Source organism: Peromyscus californicus, unplaced genomic scaffold (genome assembly GCF_007827085.1).
Source record: "Peromyscus californicus insignis strain IS unplaced genomic scaffold, ASM782708v3 Scaffold_18__1_contigs__length_77618521, whole genome shotgun sequence".
NCBI classification, from domain to species: domain Eukaryota; kingdom Metazoa; phylum Chordata; class Mammalia; order Rodentia; family Cricetidae; genus Peromyscus; species Peromyscus californicus.
The window spans coordinates 40222955-40231485 of NW_026294480.1; the positions used below are offsets into that span (position 1 = coordinate 40222955).

The window sequence follows — 8531 nt, forward strand, 5'->3', positions numbered from 1 at the left end:
TTGTTTCATGACTCTGGGAAATTTCTGGAGATACCACGTGCTAAGGAAACATACACTTATTACATCCATTATCAAGGCACTCAGAATTAAATGTTCCATGCCAGCCGTGTGGCACAGCAGGAAAAATTTATCTAAGAAACATATGTCTGTACCCTCTCTTTTGAGGTGACCTGTTGATGGTCACCTTGACCGTGAGACCATTGAAGGACTGAGAAACTGAGTCTGTGAAATGAATCACATCAAAACCTGGGTTGGCCAAGATCATCGTTCAAGCCACAGGCTTTTGTAGTTTTCATTTTACATCACTAAGGATTTCAGAGGCAGAGCCGCATGGTGGAAAGGATACTGGAAAATCTTGCTCACACTGTTTTTCCTGGAGATGCACAGTACTATCATCTCTATCTTGTTATAGACATAGATGTATACATTTCAGGTGGTAACACAGAGACCTGACTCCTTTTCAGTCATCTCAGAAGGAAGCAGGAAAAGAAGTCTCAATTTATGATTCCTTTCAGAATGCTGTTCATGCAGTAGCATGCAAGCACACACATACACACATGCACATGTGTGTGCACACACACACAGCACAAACACACACCCCTGTCTAAAAACAGAGTCTAATCAGCAAAGGAAAGTTTGAAAATGGAAACAAGTCTCCAGAGTCCCCCATTACTGTTTTTTTTCTAACTTTGTTCCTTTTATACTTCATTAAAAATAGGAACATTTAGGTGTAACAATAATAGCAGAGTTTTATCACTGGAAAAAGTAGGAATCACAATTAGTCAGACTAAAGAATGGTAGTCATGCTGATTCAGTACACTTTCAATCCAGTGCATTCTTGAGCAGTCTTTCTCCTGAAGGCTCTAAGAGACTGTATAAGAGTAAGGAAACTTTTTGTCAGAATGCCACTTTGAAGGGGTTTGAAAGCTTCTCAACTTAAAGCCTTTTCCCTGGAAGTCAAGGCTGCATATACAGAAATAATCACACATAACTCTGAAGTACAAGGCCAAATACGCATGAAGGAAGCAGGTGAGATATCACAGCACTTAGAAGCCGGTGAAAGTGTTTCATTTTGATACCTTTAAATCAGAAGAAAAATTATTATCATATATATATATATATATATATATATATATATGTATGTATGTATAAAGCATCCACATTATATATCTACTGAGATATTCCCTATTCTTTGTTAAATGCCCAGCAAATTTTATAAGATATTATGAAGTGATAAAGCATGTAACAAGCCCTGTAAGAAACACAAGCTTCTACTATCTGGTTTAAGGTGGGAAATCCCATGACTTGTTTTATTTGTCAGTCATTTTTAAATTACCTGTAAAGTATGAATTTTCCTTCTACTTACAGAAAATTTTCAGGGAATATCAACAACCATTTTTCTGTGAAATTCAGGTTAAGAAGATAAAAAGAGTAGAAAAAGGTAGGGCGTATCCTTCTTTTTGCAATCATAGTCATTTATTTTGTATTTTTGGTCAGTTGTTTAAAGGACTGTGTGTGTGTGTATGTGTGTGTGTGTGTGTGTGTGTGTGTGTGTGTGCTACATGCACGGATATGCACATCTGTTTTTTTTTTTCCTCAGCTCCTCAAATATTATCTAAATTCTTCTCTTTACTAATGCAGCAAATGAGACACTAAAGGCTTAAATGTCTTTCCAAGTTCCAGGCTAGCAAAGGGGTATCATCCTGGTAAGTTAATGTCACCCCTGCTTTTCTTGGTTTCCTGGGAGATACACCCCACACATAGTTATGGGAACCGAGGCCAGGCATAGCATAGTAAGCCTGTTCGTGGTAGCTACTGAGGCAAGGGACTATAAACAATGTTGTGCAGTAATGCAAATGTCTTCTGCCCCAGTTTAAAGGTTAGAGTCTGAAGTCAATATTCCTGGTTGAAGTACAGATGTTAGAAGGACCACACTTCTCCCCAGTGCTCTGGGGGACGACCCCATCCTCACATCTTCCAGCATCTGCTAGCTGCTAGTATTCTTTGACTGTAGTCACAGCCCTTCAGACTTGAAGTCCAGCATCTCCAGCTCTCTGTTGTTCTCATATTGTCTTCTCTGCATATGTGAACTATCCCTCCATGTCCTGCATTAGACATTTCCTCACTGCTACAAATCCCTGAGGACAGGAGAGAGAGAGAGAGAGAGAGAGAGAGAGAGAGAGAGAGAGAGAGAGAGAGAGAGAGAGAGAGATTGATTTACTTTGGTGCAAGCATTCAGAGGTTTCAGTCCTGGGTAGGCTGATTCCACTGATAGCATTCTGTGATGAGGTGTTCAGAACACCATGGCACTGAGAACATTTAGCAGACTGAAGTTTGCTATCTCCAAGTGTCCAGACAGCAGGAAGAAATAAACAGGAGGCCGAGCAGTGGTGGCACACATCTTTAATCTCAGCACTCGGGGGGCAGAGGCAGGCAGATCTCTGTGAGTTCCAGGCCAGCCTGGGCTATAGAGTGAGTTCCAGGAAAGGCGCAAAGCTACACAGAGAAACCCTGTCTTGAAAAAAAAGAAAGAAAGAAAGAAAGAAAGAAAGAAAGAAAGAAAGAAAGAAAGAAAGAATGAATGAAAGAATGAAAGAAAGAGAAGAAAGTAAAGAAATAAACAGGAAAGGGCTGGGAAAGAGATGGTATTCTCAGAGTGATCTGCTTCCTCCAACTGGGCCCCATCTCCTAGTTCCCACCATCTTTCAATGAAGTCATCAAATTGCCATGAAGTCGAGGGCTCCTGATGATCACTTTACCAAAGCCACATCAGTAAGGAACCACAAGACTTCAGGGGACCTCCAGATTTAACCAACTGTTATAGAAGATAGGACTGATCACATTTATGACCTATCTGAATAATTTAGTGAAAAATCTCCCATCCCAATTTCCTTAATTGCATGTACCAGGAGTCTTATTTTATCACAAAAGCTGCCATTCTTGGTTTTAGGTATTAGACCATGGATATTTTTAGAAGAGAAATAATTTTGTTTTCAGCTAAGGACAGTGCAAGTCAGAGCTCTTTGAAGCTGTATGGACAGAAAGAGAGGAACGCTGATAGAAACAATGAGGGTAGACAGGAATGTTTTTGGAACTTGAAAGAGCCCTTCAGTTATTTAAATAGACAAATTCTAAAGGCAATTAGAAGCAGTGGGAGATACGTGGCCTGTGAGTGGGGAAAACTGGTAAGGCTGTGTCACAACCCTGGCAGAAGCCCTGGAACAGGTTCCCTTTCCTGTTCACAATGTTGTGTGTGGTGTATATGGTGTTCATGGTGTATGTGCTGTGTGCAGTGCATGGTGCGTGTGCTCTGTGCTCTGTGTGGTGTGTGTGCCCTGTGTGCTGTGTGCCCTGTGTGGTGTGTGTGGCCTGTGTGGTGTGTGTGCAGTGTGTGCTGTGTGTGCTATGTTGTGTGTGTTGTGTGTGCTGTGCTTTGTGTGCTATGTTGTGTGTGCTGTGCTGGGTTGCGTGTGCCTACTTGCATTTCCTTTTGTCCAGGGGAGTGAGTATTATTACAGCCATAGGTGTAATGACCAACTTTTCAACTTTTCACTCATGTAGTCCTAACTTCCAGCCCCTATTGTTCTCAGGGCTAGCTAATGCTCCCTTCGTGTTTTCATTTGCTCTGGTGCAGCACTCACCCTTCCCTCCCCTCCCTTGTAAGATCCGACTCTGACTATTTTTTTATTACCTAGTTTTCCTGCCTCATTATATGCTTTAATTTTTCAAGATGGGTTAATGTTGCTTCATTTTTACTGTAGAGTTGACCTTCTGTCCCTTGTGTCAAAGGCTCAATATGTTTCTCACTCCTCATTGTTCTGTCAAAGCATTGAGACCTACCACCACACAAGCTTCTGTTTTCTGAGGTGTGTGGTCCCTGGCCAAAGCCTTGGCATTCCTTCCTTCCAAAAGCCCCTTCTGCTCTGTGCCCTTCAGACTCTGCTCATCATCCTCTAGGGCATCAAGAGAGAAAGTCCACTTGTCCATACCATGCCTTACCTTGCTATATTGAGCTCATTAATATTATCTACATACTCACCATTCAATTCCCTTGAAGATTCCTTTCCAATTTCCTGTTCTTCCTTGTCCTTCTTTTTGACGGCATTTTTCCATCTATTACTCCTTTGCTGTGTGCTCATGCACACATGGATTTCAGTCTTTCAAATGCTGCACTAAAACTTCGGTCCATGCTGACATCTCTATTCAGTCAGAATATCGGGGTATGAGGTAACCGCACTCAATAGTCTGGGTTCAGAACAATAGGGGTAAGAGGTGAATAAGCTCACAGTCACCTGGATGAGATAAGCACAAAGTAACCACCATATACAGGAAGTTTTTCCACTGCCAGAGTGGAAGAGTAAGTTGTAACAATGAAAGAACAGATTTTGAAGGAGAGAAAAATCAGAAAAAAACTTAAATGCAAAGGAGAGCTTTAGTTATATAGGATTTAATTATGGAAAGAAAGGACGAAATGATATTCCAAATAGGAGAATTTTGTGGGGAAAGCTATAAAAAGCAGTGGATGGGCAGGACACAGGTGTTTGTTTTCCTGGACAGGAGAGATAGGAAGGCAGAAAGGGGTTGAGTGGAGAATGACTTCAAGTTAAGCTGAAGAGTTCATCTTACTTCATAAGACACACAGGATCACTGAGGACATTTGAGCAGAAATATGTTATTAATCAATAGGAAATTAATTTAAGAAACAGCCATGATGTGCCTGTTATGTTCAGGCACTGCCCCTAATATAAGTGGATATCATTGTGACACAATATCTAAGGTTAATGAGCTCGTGGTGTGTGTGTGTGTGTGTGTGTGTGTGTGTGTGTGTGTGTGTTATGTGTGTGTGTGTGTGTGTGTGTGTGTGTGTGTGAAAGTGACAAGGATACAGATGGTTTCCACATTAATACTCATGGTAGAGTATTAACAAAGCATAGGTTCAGTCTAAGGAAGCGAGGAGTCCTGAAGAAGCAAAGACTGTTTCACATGACTGCATTTAGGACAGCAATGTGGTAAAAATCAAAAGAGGGCTTAGAAAGGCAGAGAGAAGAAGCAGCGAGATAATCTTAGTTAAGTAGTAATGCAAGTAAGGACATATCCGGACTTGAGCTAGATACATAGCTTTTGGAAAGGTTGTGGGATACACTGAAGAGCTACGCGTCATTTGCAGCTGCTTGCATTGGCTTTAGTGGGAGAAAAGGTGGATAAGACAGATGCAGTCTATAATCTTGTGTTGGGGTTTTTCTGGTGGGTTTTTTTTTTTTTTTTTTTTTTTTTTGTGTGTGTGTGTGTGTGTGTGTGTGTGTGTGTGTGTGTGTGTGTGTGTGTGTGACCTAGGCAAGGGTAATGCCAAGAAAAACGAGAAGACCAAAGACTTGTATTCACTGCAAATTCAATTTGGATTTGAACTTGAGTTTATAGTGATGATCAATATCTAAGGAAGGCATTAAAATGTCCTACTGGGGTTAGAAAGATAAGTCAAGTTTAGAGGCAAAAATTCTTTGAGGCATTTTTAAGAAGGGTTGTTTAGGCATTCAGTAAAGATACAAACTTGGATGAAAACTAGGAGCCAGGGACAGACTACAGACATGTGTATAATGACTAACACAAAAGAGAAGTTCAGCCATAGATGACCAGGGAGGTGACAGCAGAGTCCACGGTGTCTGTTAGAAAGGAATTTTGATATGGAGGTAATTAAAGGAACCAGAGAGAGAGAGATAAAAACATAGATCACTCTCCACTGACTCTGTGCTCCCTGGTTACCTTAGAACTGACAGTTCCAGTAACTTTGAATATATATTGTATTATCGAGACCCATCTGAGAGACAAGTGGAACCAATAAGATTACTTTTAGATTTCAGTGTGAGGGGTGTGTGTTTGTGGTATGTGTGTGTGAATGTGTGCATACATTTCTTTGCATGTCTGTTGATGCACATACATGCATGTGTTACATATGGAAGCCAAAGGTTATATTATGAATCATCTTTAATCACTCTCCCTACTTATTCACTGGGGGAGGACCTTTCATTCAAGCCTGCAGCTCACTAATAAGGCTGGTCTTGCTAGCCAGCTTGCTCTGGAGATCCCTTGCCTCAGCCTCCCGTGGCTAGAATTATATAGGTGAGGCCCGTTCCTTCCCCAAATTTACTTGGGTTTTTGAGAATCCAAGCTCTGCTGCTCCAGCTTGCTTGGCAACTCTTGAGTCATCTCCTCAGCCTACTTCAGGATTTTTGTAGACGTGGATCCTGAAGATGCACGTGCAAACCTTCCCACTAGTGCGGCAAGTATCACCACCAAGTCATCTCCCCTATGTTCACGACCTTGATGAGGGAGAGACAAATGAGGAAACAGGGTTGCTCTCTTGTAGAACAATAATAATGCTGGCTATGCTAGCACATGTGTATTACAGCACTCTGAGGGATGGATGCAGGAGGATCAAAAGCTGGAGGCTAACTTAGGTTACATGGTGAGTTAGGAGCAACCTGACATACAGCAGGGGCTACATAATGAGTGAGACCTATCATATATATGTGCCAATAGGCAGACCCAAGGCTCAATTCTAAGGAAGGTTGACTTCAAAGTGTATACTGCTGCCTAATTTATTCTTGAATTCCCCATGGAATTTACCATAATGATTGATGCTTAATATGCTCAGTAATGATTTATTGAGTTCTTGAATGATGCTTTCAGACGTGAGACATCTTTTAGGTGTTAAGTTGGTTTTATATATAGGCTTATGATGTAGATCAACAGGTTATCAGTATTCTTTTGGTGTGCAGAGGAAAACTCAGTTGAATTGGTACTAACCTTTTCTTCTGGCAAACACTGGAGATCTTTCTGAATGCTGTTGATGGCTTGTAGGTAGAGTCTCAGAGTGAGGTCGGGCAGACATCATTAGACAATGCCAGCACATAGTATGAAGATGATCACAATAAGGAAGACAAAAGGAGAAAATTTTCAATTGTTAGAAAACACAGAAGTATTGAATATCTTTTTCAGATGTTTAAAATTTGTGTGTATTTATAAATTATAATTTTTGCTCATAATTTCATGAAATTAACAAATGACCATAAAATGGTTTCAATTGAATTTTTATCTCCAAAGGCCTTTAATTTCAAAAGTGAAAGGTGGTTGGTTTTCCACACAGATTAACTTATACTTTACTAATTTTCATAAACACAAGAATGCCAAGTGACTTAATTGTGGATCAAAACGTTTGGGTAATTATTTAGGGTCAAAATAGCGTATCAGTGAGATTATAAATTTCACCCCATTTAATTTTTTCCAGTTAAATGATTTCCTCCATACATTCTCTTTAAAGAAAGTGAATCCTATTATTAAAATCATTGCAATCAAATACCAGCAAACCAGAATAAAAAAACTGAGTAGGTATTTGCTGCAGTCAGCCTTTTTGAAAAACTCCTAAACTCTAAAACCACAAAACAGACCTCTGAAGAGCAATGGCAGCACCCCCTGGTGTGTCCCTGTCCCTGTGGGGTGCATCGTGACTTGGGCTTCACAGTTGGCCTTGTAGTGGGTAGCCATTCCAATAATTTCACCAATAGGCCTGACTATAGAATGGGCAGCCATGGCAGAAGGACCACAAAACACTATCTTGGCTCAGTAGCGTGAATCTACTGTTCTCAACCTTCAGTTCGTAAGGCCAGACGTCTACTGTTTATTTGTTCTTAGCTTTATTTTCTGCCTCACCAGTTAAACGATGATCTCCAGTCCATCACTCAGCTACCTATAGGTCATTCCTAAGTTATTCTTTTGAAGATTTCTGTATTTTCTATGGAGTCAGACTAGAGACTGTGACAGGGAGTGCAGGGTGCCTGCATCACTACCCAGACCCACTTCCAATTAGAAGTAAAGTCTAGATTTTTTTTTTTTTGTGTGTGTGTGTGTGTGTGTGTGTGTGTGTGTGTGTGTGTGTGTGTGTGTGTGTTTATTTGATTGCCAACTTTGTCACTAGCTAAAATCCCAACAGATAACCTGTATTTTACAATGATCCTGACTGCTAGTGTCGATATAAATAGAAGCATTGTGTGGGATTTCCAGGAAGCATCCTTAAAAGCGAGGGGCCCTTCTCTTCTTCCTTCTTCCTACTGTTTGGAATGCGGATGTGATAGCTAAAGCTCCAACGGTCATGGTGGACTCTGATCCAGCGTGGCAGAGTAATGCACCAGGAGGAACCTGGCTTCCTCCTGACCTTGGAGTTGCCAGGAGATCCTGCTTGTCCCGCCGTGTGTGTGTGTGTGTGTGTGTGTGTGTGTGTGTGTGTGTGTGTGTGTGTGTGTGTGTGTGTGCGTGCCAACCAAGGCTCATGGAAGGCTGCAGGTCTTGTATTTGTAATTCTGTGCTTTGAAAAAAAATTAATAGTTTTATATATATATGTATATATATATATATATATGTATATGTCTTTTCTTTATGTTATTAGCTCTTAAAATAAAGGACTTGTTTTTTCTACTTTGCAACTTTGAAAGCCCATACTATGAAATGGGTACATGCAAATGTCCTAATGAATACAT

General features: G+C 40.7%; 1 long non-coding RNA gene across 1 annotated transcript; it reads right to left on the bottom strand.

The window, feature by feature from the left end:
• Positions 1 to 1256: 1256 nt before the first annotated feature.
• Positions 1257 to 6928, bottom strand: LOC128113236 (uncharacterized). Its single transcript, XR_008219388.1, has 3 exons — positions 6805 to 6928; positions 4040 to 4245; positions 1257 to 2138 (listed from the first exon to the last, which is right to left on the bottom strand). It is a non-coding gene; the product is annotated as an uncharacterized LOC128113236 (long non-coding RNA).
• Between the last annotated feature and the right edge of the window lie 1603 nt (positions 6929 to 8531).